Source organism: Typopeltis vanoorti, chromosome 1 (assembly GCF_054136105.1).
Source record: "Typopeltis vanoorti isolate ZY-2024b chromosome 1, IOZ_Tvanoo_1.0, whole genome shotgun sequence".
NCBI classification, from domain to species: Eukaryota; Metazoa; Arthropoda; class Arachnida; order Uropygi; family Thelyphonidae; genus Typopeltis; species Typopeltis vanoorti.
This window is the reverse complement of record NC_143549.1, coordinates 156403452-156416264: the sequence shown is the minus strand read 5'-3', so window position 1 is coordinate 156416264 and position 12813 is coordinate 156403452. Positions and strand designations below refer to the sequence as shown.

The following is a 12813-nucleotide window of genomic DNA, read 5'->3' as shown; positions in this document are numbered from 1 at the left end:
TTTTTCTGTGTTATTATTATTATTATTATTATTATTATAAGACAGGATGAAAACACTCGACTTTATACAATTGCAAGAGAATCCGGCCTATGCATCGTACCAATATAACACATGAACTCTCCCCATCCTTAAGAACAAGATTTAAAATGATTTTAAAAACTATATCATGGAGATCTCAAATCTAGGTGAACATATCCAGTTAGAAAATATAAACTTCAAGGTCTCTGACTCTTTCAAGAAATGAACAGACAACATTTCCACAAATACAAATAAACTTCACTATCATACACACAAATATAAGAAGTATAAAGAAACAGTGGCTTACATTGATAACACTGCTCAACTACACCTTGACGAACAGGTGTACTAATACTGACCGAAGTTGCCATAAACGACACAGAAACTTATGCATGCAGCATTAATAATTACCAAACCTACAACTTATGTAGATCAAACAGAAGAGGAGGTAACATCGTTGCATTTATCAAAGAAAAATGCAGTGTGACCGAAAAACAAACTCATTTCGAATATGCGGAAACACAAATTTAGGAAATCAAAAATAGCATCAAATACACAAAAATTATAATATACAGAGCCGCAAAGAATAATCCACTGAGCTTTCTGCATGAAATAGAATCATGACTAAGCAGCATTGAATCCCGTACAATTCATTGGCTCATCCTAATAGGAGACGTTAACATAAACGCTTGACCAGGCTGCTTCTTCGACCACTAACACATGTCTTGATATACGAAGTCAGTACAACATGAACTCTACCATAAACTTCCCAACAAGAGAAGAAATATTCAAGAATTCACTAACACAATTATGCATTGACCATATCAAAATACGGACTCCCATCCATACATATTACATCATCAGTAATTAACGTCAAAATTGCCAAACACTACTTTGTCCCGCCTCCCCCCCCCTCCCGACACCACAAAATTCGACAAAACTCGATCATGTTAAAGATCATCGTCGACAACCGTGTAAAAAATACAGGCTAGAATTGCCTACTTAAAATAAATGATCCTGTAATATGAGAACTTCCAACTAATGTTCACAGCAATATACAAAAAAAAGCAACAAAGCGTACACAAACAAGGCGACAAACTGACAATAATCCATGAATAAATGGCAACATTGTAAATAGTATTATTGTAAAGGAAAATCTATGGAAAAGACAAAAAAGTCACCCAGTAACACTCATCTACAAAGATTTTATGAAAACAGAAGAAATCAACTAACAACAAAAATTCGTAGGGCAAAAAGACGCTGCTATACTACTATCAAAAATTTATGGAATATAATGAAAACATGAAGAAAACATAGGCTACATTTATCGAATTACTAACTAGAAAAAAGAAAACTTCAGTACAAGATTTTAACGTAAAAAGCTTTGTTCAGGATATGAACCAAAAGAACTAGCAGACCTATTCAACTTCACAAACAATAACACACAAATCAAAAACATAATCTACCACGATCAACAAAAAACTACCAGCGCAAAGTCAACAGCAAACCATATATTTTTCACCAGTAACAAACCAGGCGCTGAAGGAAGCGCTCTTAAAGCTAAAAACAAAGACCATTCTAGGAATAGACAAAATAAAACTCACAGACCTTTTACACACTTTAAAGAAATAAATCCTATACTTCTGAGCCTCGTGAACATAATATTCGACACTGGTATTATTCCAAAACTAAAAACTGCGATAATTGCGCCAATTTACCAATTACAGACCAATAGTTAACCTGCCAGTCATCTCAAAAATTCTTGAAAAAAAAATAACCCACATCAGACTACAGAACTATTTACAGAAGTACAACATTATTTCACAAAACCAATACGGATTTCAGAAAACAAAAAGAACCATCACTTTATTAGAAGACATCGCCGACGCCATAAACAAAGTCCTCGATAAAAACAAGTACACTGTCGTTATACTGCATGACTTAACCAAAGCTTTTGATACACTTGAACATAATATAATACTGAGTGAATAATACTCACTCGATATAAGAGGAACACTGCATACCTAGTTCAGGAACCATCTCTCAAACAGAATACAAGTAACAAAAATAGGTTCATGTTACGGCCGGGGTATACAATTAAAACACGGTGTCCCACAAGGCGCCACATTATCACCTACTGTATTCAACATATACATTAACAACGTTCATAAACTGGCCACACAAAATGAAATATTTCAGTACTCAGATGACACCGCGCTACTAGCAGTTCACACAGACATCATCACGACTCTCGCCAAAGCACAACAAAACCTGAACGAAATCACAACATACTTCTACCAAAACGCAATTGTAATCAACAGCACCAAAGACAGATGTTAATAATACAGAATCCGAGAATCTTCCGCTCCGCACCACTATCGATACACTGTCACACATACCGCTGCATTAACAACAAAAAAAAACCCTGCCAATATCCCGAAATCAAACCTGCTGCACATGCAAAATACCTTGGCCTTTACATAGATTGCCACCTTAAATGCACAAAACATATAGAATACCTACATAATAAACTCCGCATCATCGCAGCAAAACTCTTCCAAATAAAAGTCATGATTTCATCTAACATTTAAAAAAAAAAAAGTCCTATATTACGGTACCTGCGAATCTCTACTCAGGTACGGTATAACGGTCTACGCAAGCACACCAAACAGCCACCTAACAAAATTAGAAATATTACATAGGAAAATCGTGTCAACAGTGATTTGGAGACCTTATAACCAATATTCGAACCGCTTATGGCGATACACAGAATCCCGAGCATTAAAAATCTGAATCACAACAAAATGTTACTATGAAATTACTTCAACATGACATATCGCATAAAATGACCCAAAACAAGGCTTTATATCCCTAGACCCTTCAACAACTCATACGTTTCTTTTATGAGATCGCATCTGATACCTATGCTAGTCAACAACCTACCAAGAAATTTAAAACACATAGACAACTATAGAACATTAAAATACCAACTCTGGAAGCTATACCAACACAGTTAATAGATCATATTAACACTTATATACACATCACAAATCACTAGCATCCAATGCCTATATTCCATCCATAAACAGTAGCAAAGAACACAAATAGTGAAGGCTATTTGTGTTCTTTGAAGATTATGAAGAAAATAGGATTAGCTTCATAAAAGCTAATCCTAGATTCGAAATAGGGGGATTAGCCTACCTCATTCAACTACTCTTCATAATCATAGACTGTAAATTATTGTAATGTATATGTGAATACCGTTCATGTATATGTATATGTGATGCGTACGTGTGTGTGTGTGTGTGTGTGTAAATGATGATACTGATATGAAAAAAAAATGTGCATTTATTTTTAAAGAAAAAAAATATTAAAAACAAATAAGGTACTTTAAACTGCGTACAGAATTTTGTACAGTGCAGAAAATATAATATGTTAATTGTACGTATTTTTAAAAACATATTATGTAGAGAAATTATATCTATTGTTATTATATATGTAGAATGTAAAAATTAAAAACAAATCTGTAATAATCATAATTGTTAATATTATAATAATATACGTTGTAAAGAATTTGATATTATTATTACTCTTATTATTATTATTTAAAAAAAATATTATATACGTGCAAGTATCTGTTCATGTAATGTATTATAAATATTATATATATATATATATATTATTATATATTATATTATATATATATATATTATATATTATTATATATATTATATATTATATATAATATATATATATATATTATATATTATATTATTATATAATATTATTCATTTTACATCATAATATAAAATATTATAAAATGAAGCTCCTGAAAACATGTGCAGTCTATGAATAGTTTTCAAATTAATGAAATTATCAGAGACCGTATAGCAAATAGACATCTCTGTAGAATATTTTATCAAAATTACATTGTGCTTTGTCTTGTTAATGGAGGTAAGTCTATTGATGAATTAACGCTATTTGAAACATTTTTATTATTTGTTGCGTTTTAAATTTATTTTTAATATGTGAAAATTATATATTATTCAGTCGTTTTTTTTTAAACTCTTCATCTATTTTTTTTTTTTTGTGGTTATCGTTTTTTTATCCTTTAAAATTCAATGAATTGCCTTGTTATGCACTGATTTTGTTACGTTTCTTTTTTATAACGCTTTTCTTGGAGAGCTTCCGTTTCTGACTCTCAACATAACTTCAGTTCGATTGTTTAACTGCTCAGATGAGATAAAGCCTATGCTCTGAAAACCAACAGAATTTTTTTTATTTTTTTAATAGTGGAAACTACGAGGTGATTAAATGCTTACTTCTCAAGTTATGAAATTCTAGGGATGATCCATGTGACGAAATCAAACTATCAGCGTCGATTTTACTAATAATAAAAGACTGATCTTACCGCTGTTCATCTAAAGAAAGAAAATGTCTGTTATTTTGTACTTCCGGAAATGAAGTCTTTGTTTAGCTTCTCTTAAGGCTTAGATATGTGGGACGATAGTGGAAAATATTCAAACTAAATAAGGAACTATTCCTTAATAACCAAACCTTTCTATCCTATTATGCTCAGAGGGGATGTTCCAGATTCGATTGGATTTTTTCTTTTTTTATCATTGCTTGAGATAATTGAATCGGTATTTCTATTGTTGAGAATGAATATTAGGGACATTTATAAGGATGGGAATGGGATAAACATAACTTACATTACACATTATGACTTAAAAACAAAACCAAATAAAATGGGAGATTCCATCTCAAAATCAACTATAAAACCACTACAAACCCTTGCTCGATTCTGATCTTCGTTTGGAATACCCAGTTATGGCAGCAAGATATCTCAGTGTCGTCTTTCACTTTCATGTGATGTCATAGGTTTCGTACTGACATTCATTTTCAGCAATATTTGCCGAAATATCTGGAAGTAATAGTTCGCTGGCCATTAGCTGTAATTTATCTTTGCAGGACTCTGTGCATCACAGTTTTTACCAAGTCGAACCTGCTTCACCAGTCCATTTACCAATGCTTCAAACTATGGAAGAGAAATTCAGCAATCGGATGGATTTCCCAAATGAAAAATGCAATTCTCGAGTGCCGTTTCTCCCTACATACTCTCCTGAGTTGCGTTCTGAGTGTCCGTTTGACTGGGAAGTCAATCGACAAACAGATAGGATTCCAGAAGTACTAATGAATGCAAAATGTGTGTGTGTGCTAATCCTCGTGCATTCACGCATACGCAATTAAATGTTCGTATAGCCTGTGAAGAGGTAAAGTATCAAATTCCAGTTTTTCGTCGTAAGTGGTGCCAGAATCGAGTCTGCGTTTACCGACGAACTTGCGAAACTATTGTTATTGTGTGTGTGAAGACAGTAACACTTAAGGAGCCAATAGGGACCCTTGTGGAAGAATACGTTATAAGTAGACCAGAGTAGTTAACTTGTAACCTTCGAGGAATTTAATCCGTTAAATAAAAACTTGAACTGTTTTATTTGTTTTACTACCTTTTTCTTAAAACTAGTTGATACATTATGATTAATGTATGCATTAATCTGCATATGCACTATGCAGATACATTATGATTAATGAACAACAAGCTATCTAGTGATGCGTACGCGCGCGCGCGCGCGCGCGTGTGTGTGTGTGTGTGTGTGTGTGTGTGTGTGTGTGTGTGTGTGTGTGTGTGTGCACGCACACACAAACCGGAGTACTATATTCTCTATGTATTCGGCCGTATTTGGTCGACGGGATGCCTAGTCATTGAGAAAATAAATAACATTCTTATCCACTTTACGATTATCAATTTATGATAACGGTCCACTATTACTGCATTCTTTTCCTTTAAATTACCAGCTAACCCCAGTAGTCTGTCGTGCTAGCTACTTTATCATTATTGTTATTCTGAGATTGGAATTCAAATTAATTAATTCAGTATTTCTTGAAGCTGTTATCATCAAACTGGCTTGATACAGTATTCAGATGGATGTGTATAAGACGTACACACAATATAAGCTATCCAGCTAATGTACTACTGCCAATTGTCTATCTAAACTACGTAAATAATCTCCCATTCCTTCACACCCCCATCTGCCTCTTTGGCCAAATTCACTACGGTGAGAGATGATTTCGAATACTTTCGGGAATACAGCAATCCCTCGATTAATGTCCTAATGAGTTCTTTAAAACAGGCGCATTAATCAAATATCCACTAATCGCATATAATAACCTATGGGAAAAAGTGTAATTCATTCCCCAAATTTCGTTTTTGACCCTTAATTTTTTTTATAAAAGAATTAGGATATATCTCAAGGCCTAGTTAAAGGAAAACCACGAAGCTGAAAGACAGTAAAAACGTATTCAGAATATAAACGTATTATTCTATTTCTTAACAAATAATCGAGTTAAAGTAGTTTGGCGGACATTCTGTTTCTTTTTTTCATACAAATGCGGTATGGCCCTGTAACCTCTCCTACTACTTCTGCAAATTTTACTGCTCTCTCTTCATCAGAGTCAGCTCCTAAGCATTGCTGCTTAAATACTTCGATTGTACAAAACAAATTTTAAATTGTTCCTGTGAAATCTCTTTGGGCTTGTGAAAATTGATTATCTGATTATATGATTGAGCATGTGATTATATTTTCTCCATATTTTTCAGGATCTTCCCGCTGAATCATTCAGTTTCTCAGAATGAGATTTAATTAACTTAGATTCATTTGAAAAGCCTATAAATTCATTTGCACAATGTGGAAAAAATGTGCTTCTAAACGGCTCACATATAGTTAGTAGTAATTTCATCGACTTTGCGACTTTATAACCAGGCTGAGATTTCTGTGATTTGGCCAGAAAAAGTCTTGGAAGGCATTCGCTTCCAAAAAGGCCGATTTCATCGACATTAAATATTTGTTGGTCGCAATAGCTCCCTTCTTCCACAATTTTCTTCAAAATCTCTGGATAATTTCCAGCTACCTCCCTATACGCATTTGCAGCTTCGCCTGTAATTAGTACAAGATGTAGGCTATTCTCTTTTTGAAACACTCAAACCACCCAGCACTAGCGTGGAATTCTTCTTTTCCATCATTGATAGCCCTTTCTTTCAACTTGCAAAGAGACTTAATGCTTTTGATTTAATAAGGTCAGTGCTTAGCGGGATCCGTTTTTGGTTACAATCTTTTATCCATGTATAAAGAAGTCTCTGTAATTCAATCATTATAACACTTGAATTTCGAGTGGTCTGCATGCATGATGAACTTGAAGCAGCCTTACCTTTCTCTTTGTATTCAGCAGCTTTGCTTGAAATTGCTCTTTCGAGTATAGTTGATTCACCCATTTTTGTGTTCTTGTTCTATCTTTTCTCTGGACTCCTTGTTCATTTTTTTTATTATTTCAAGTTTTTCTTCCAATGAGATTACTTTTCGAATCGTTTTCACACTTTCACTTTTTTGCTCACTAATTCTTTTACTCATGTTTAAAGTTTGGTAAAATACTTTAAAATTAAAATAGTAAGGAAAACAATTCCAAAGGCGGCACGAGATATGATCAGCAAAATACTATGTAATTAATTAGCAGACGATATAAATTTTGGCGGTAAATTTGGAACATATGAAATAGTGTAGTATACCAATAAAAAATAACTTTGTAAAATATTTTCAATCGCTAACTAAATTATTTTATCCTGGTAAGTGATTTTTTAAAATAGTTAGCCTTAAAAAATGTATAGGTAGAAAATTTTTGAAATCTACAACATTTATTTTTAAGAAGTGTATACGGGCGCACTAATCGAATTTGGGTATAGAAAAGAAAATGACGCACTAATCGAAAACGCTCTAATTGGAGGCACATTAATAGAGAGATTGCTGTATAGTGTAAAAATAGTGTCAAAGCGAGTGAATTAATAGTGTATGAAAGAAATCAGTACAATCAAAAGTTCCTGACTGACCAAATCTAGTGTTGTGTTATAGTTAGTATGAAACAAGTTATTTAAATGCTTGTTGAACTATTTATTGTGCCAAATTTATCTATCATGACGGCTCATGCTCCATGCTAGCATTATTTTTTTAAGTAAACGAAATTGAAATTCCTATAGTCTATCGATTTTATTTATTTATTTATTATATATATATATATATATATATATTACTTATTTTTTTAAGTAAACGAAATTGAAATTCCTATAGTCTATCGATTTTATTTATTTATTTATTATTAATATATATATATATATATATATATATATATATATATATATATTACTTATTTATTTATAATTTATTTATTAATTATTTTACTTTTTATTTATTGCAACCCATGTTTGTAACTGATCGTTTTTTGATCACGGTAAAACACTTCATATTCAAAATTTATATACTTTGTGTTAGCTCGCGAGAGTTTCGTTAACCCTGCGGAGGTCGCGGCTGATCTGACAGATACAAACAAATTGTTTAATAAAAATATTCTTACATATATCCAGTGTAAAATCTTGTATAGAAGGATTGTAGAATAAAATGTCTTCGATACCCATTTTACTTGGGAAGTAAAATTAATTTAATATACTGGTACTCTTTTGCTCTAATAAACCTGAAAAAAAATGTTAGCATAAATTGTAATAAGAAAATTGTACCGACAAAAATTAACTCAAACAGGATTAGCATGTAAGACCTGAGGCGATCGCAACTCGCGAAGGTCAGCGAAGTACGGGGTTTCACGCCTTAACTCAGTGATCTCAGGGTGGGTGGAAAGACCCCTTCAAGAAAATCAGGGCAATTGAATTTGTAGGAGTTCCAAGGTCGGGAGAGCTGAATAAAAGGAGGACGAATCGACGAAAAATAGGCGTTTTGGTGGCTAGGATGTTTTCGGCGCGAGCCTTTCGGAGGCTAGGATTTCCAGTTCCTGTTTTCCTTTCCTACTCTAGCTACGAGGAGTTTCCAGTGTATCCTGCTGTTCCAAGGACGGCAATCCACGTCTGTCCAGCCGAAGCCCGACGATGATAACAGGTGATCACCGCGTGTGAAATATCATGGATGTCGTAAAAGGTTCCCGTGTGTGAATTTTACCGGAAAGTAGACGAAGGTGTCACCGATCTCTAAGATCTTGTGTAATGAACTGGATGACATAGTAACAAGTAAGACCTTTTGTATAGGACTTTCCTGGATGTGAAATTAATGACAGAGATTGCTGAATTGTTTGTTTATTAACATAAAGAACAATAGCAAAGACGGAAAGCCGATTTTGTTGAAAATAATTATGAAGTAGTGTGCAAAGTTATAAGGAATTAGATAATGTTACATAATGAAGAGGGAATAGTATGAGAAAGTTCTGTTAAGCCTAATATCATATATAATCTGAGTTAAGTTAATCTAAAGCATGTAGAAGTCTGCTCCGTGTCTGAATTATCTGTGAGCTAATTAATTGCATTAGTCATTGAGCTTAAACGAGAAATGTTAAATAATCTAGTGGAGAACCAGACATGTGAATTTTATGTTTTTTTTTTCATGTCAATTTTGATTAGTGAATTTGAGTTGGATTAATTTAGTATATGTAGTGTAAACCTTTTTTATGTACTTTAATTTAGCATGAATAAATTGTTTGTCAAATGACTTGCCTGATTCTGCCTGACCAATGCACTTCTCATAAAAAGACAGAACCCGTGTGACCTTAAGAGTAAAAGTAGCCACGACTGACAAATAATAGATTTTAGCGTTGCTTGACTTAGACATAAATATTGGAGATAATTCCGTGTTGTGCTGGGCGTTTTTCTTGAATGTATTGGAAAGATACACAATTCCTCTACTGATCTCTGATGGCGCAGTCGAAAATACAAATAAATGTTCAGAGATCAGTGGGAGAAAGGACCAGTAATTTAGACAAAGGAATTGGCTCCTGCCAGAGGCAATTCTAAAATAAGAATACGTGAAGGAGCATAGTCACGACCTTGAGAGGGGGGTGGGGAATTAAATTGGTAGACTGAAAGGAATTAGGGAAATAGTCTATTTCAAGCAACAGGATTATACAACTCGGCGTTATGACTTAAGTAAGTTAAGTATAATAAATAAGTAAGTAAAGTAAAATATTGAATAGAGAATTTCGAAGCAAGTATACTAAAATAAAATATCATTTATTTTTACACCAGTGTATGGCTTGGAGGTCATGAGGAGCTGTGCATGCATATATTATGAGTAATATTCCACACTGTTTATGCGGTCAGTTTTGGTTTAATACGTGTTATGTAAAGATGTGTGATAGTTCATAGTAAATTGTAAGTCAGAGATACCGCGATCCCCAATGTCAGTATAGTATTGATTTAGTTTTTTCTTTTTTTACCGTTGAAAAAGGCGGGAAAAATATATCGATTGAATAATCCATCAGATGTTGAAGAGATTCAGCGATTTTCTTACTCGAGTCCGATGATGAGAATGATAGAGTCGAATGAGAAAGTGAAAGTGGTATTTGATAGTAAATTGTATCTGAGAGATACCGCGAACTCCGATGTCAGTATAGTATTGGCTTAGTTATATATTTAGTTATTAGTTACATTAACATATAGGTTAATGGTCTTACACAAATATTAGTAAATATTTGTGTAAGACCATTAACCATGCACATACTAGTTATGAATGTATCTCTCAGATACACGCGATCTACACTGCAATTTTTTCGACCGCGACCTGCGCATGGTTAATGGTCTTACACAAATATTTACTAACATGCGAAAGTGAGTAGCGTCATGTACTTGAACAACTTTCTGTTGAATAAATCTGGCCAGAACTTCCCGAGAACACAACATTTTACTCACCAAACTTTTTCATACATCTCATTTCTATCTGGTAGTTATTTACATATCACATTATGAAAAGGAGATCTGTACATTACGCATTATATACAGCCATACTCTCTCATTTGTGTTGTGTAATACTTAATGCTGTTTGCAGTTAGTTATTTACATCTGTAGTACAGTATTACCTAAAGTGAAGAAAATATTGTAGTTGCGAATACCTATATAACACATATAAACATAATAGAACCGATTTTAAAAATAAATCACGTCTTCTTCTTCAACCTTTTGTTTCTGTCCATTGCTAGACGAAGGTCTCCCCCATGATTTTCCAGACCCCTTGGTTTTCTGCCTCTCCCATTCATCTCACTCCTGCAATTTGTTCCAGTTCATCCCTCCACCTTCTTCTCGGTCTTCCTCTTTGTCTTGCTCCATCTATTGGTCTCCACTCTGTTCTTTTTCTAGTCCATCTCCCGTCCTAGCATCTAGCAATATGACCAGCCCATCTCCACTTAGACTCCTGAATGTATTTACAATATCCATGACACCTGTTTGAGAGATCTTATCCAGGTATTTGTCTTCCTATCTCTTAATGTTATTTTTAGCATGCTTCTCTCCATGCGATGTTGTGTTGTTCTCAGCTTTTTGTTTAGGGCTTCTGTTAAAGTCCATATTTCTCCTCCGTATGTTAGGACAGGAAATATGCACTGGTCAAAAGCTTTCCTTTTTAGACTCATAGGAATGGCACTTCTGAATATGTCTCTCATTTTCCCATAAGCCATCCATCCAAGGTGAATTCTTCGTTCAATCTCTTTTCTTTGGCAATCCTCAAAGGATAACAATTGGCCCAAATATACATATGAAGTAACTTGTTCTATTTCATGGTTTTCAACTTTGACAGTTCTGCGGTTTATGTATTTATTCATCATTATTTTTGTTTTTTCTCTATTTATTTTTAATCTAATTAATTTGGAGGCTTCATTTAGCTGATTTAGCCTTTCTTCAAGATCTTCAAGATTATCTGCTATCAGGACAATATCATCTGCAAATTTCAGATGATGCTGACTTTCTCCATTTATGTTTATTCCTTTTGTTTCCCAATCAAGACTTCCTCTAGAGCAGCTGTAAATAATTTTGGAGATATGGTGTCACCTTGCCAGATGCCTTTTTGTATTGGGAACTTTTCACTGTTTTTATATAATTTAATTACAGAAGTTGCATTATTGTAAATATGTTTTAGTGTTTCAATATATGGTTTCTCAGTTCCCTGGGTTTCAACAGCTTTTAGTGTTGCAGATGTTTTAACTGAATCAAATGCTTTTTCGTAATTTCGACATTAGGGTTTATTGTATTCAACTGATTTTTCAATGAGCTCTCTTAATGTGTGAATATGGTCGAAAGTATTGTAATTCTCTCTAAAAAATCATGTCTAAAATGTGGAAATTTTGTTGTAGGCTTCATGTTGTGTGTCTTTATTAAATTCAAATAAATAAACCAAGGACCACTGTATACGTAAATAACGTTCTGTTGAAGAAATTTCTAATTTCTAATTATATGAAGAGCCAAAGGCTTCAATTCGGCGACATGAACTTATTTAAGTTAAGGGTTATTACATCCCATATTGTTTCTTAGCCGAATAAGAAACTCAAAGAGTTTCATGCCGAATATAGAAACTATATAAAGTTCAGCGATTCCGAGCATAAGCAAATACCTGGATAGTGCACCTGACCCATTTGGTAGTGCAAACTGAGGCAACTCATAGTAAGGGCGGAGCAAGCCCCGATCACTATTCTTGGTATTTACCCATAATGTGAAACCCAGCTCCTATGAGCTGTACTACTGTTCTACAGTATGAAAGAAGGTCACTACACAGACCGGTTTCAACCTTATGTATAGGTGAAGCGGGCTCTAAAAATAAGACGCTCCCGAAAGATCGCCAAACTCAGCGTTGTTCCACTCAATGACAGGCTCACCCTGTCACCGAGAAGAACTTCTCAGCATTGGCTGTACCCAGCGGCAGGCTC

The 12813-nt window shown here is 33.9% G+C and overlaps 1 protein-coding gene across 3 annotated transcripts in view; it reads left to right on the top strand.

Annotated features, from left to right (window-relative positions):
• LOC150110571 (uncharacterized) overlaps positions 1 to 12813 on the top strand; it is a 77735-nt gene that overhangs the window by 43916 nt on the left and 21006 nt on the right. The window lies entirely within an intron of this gene.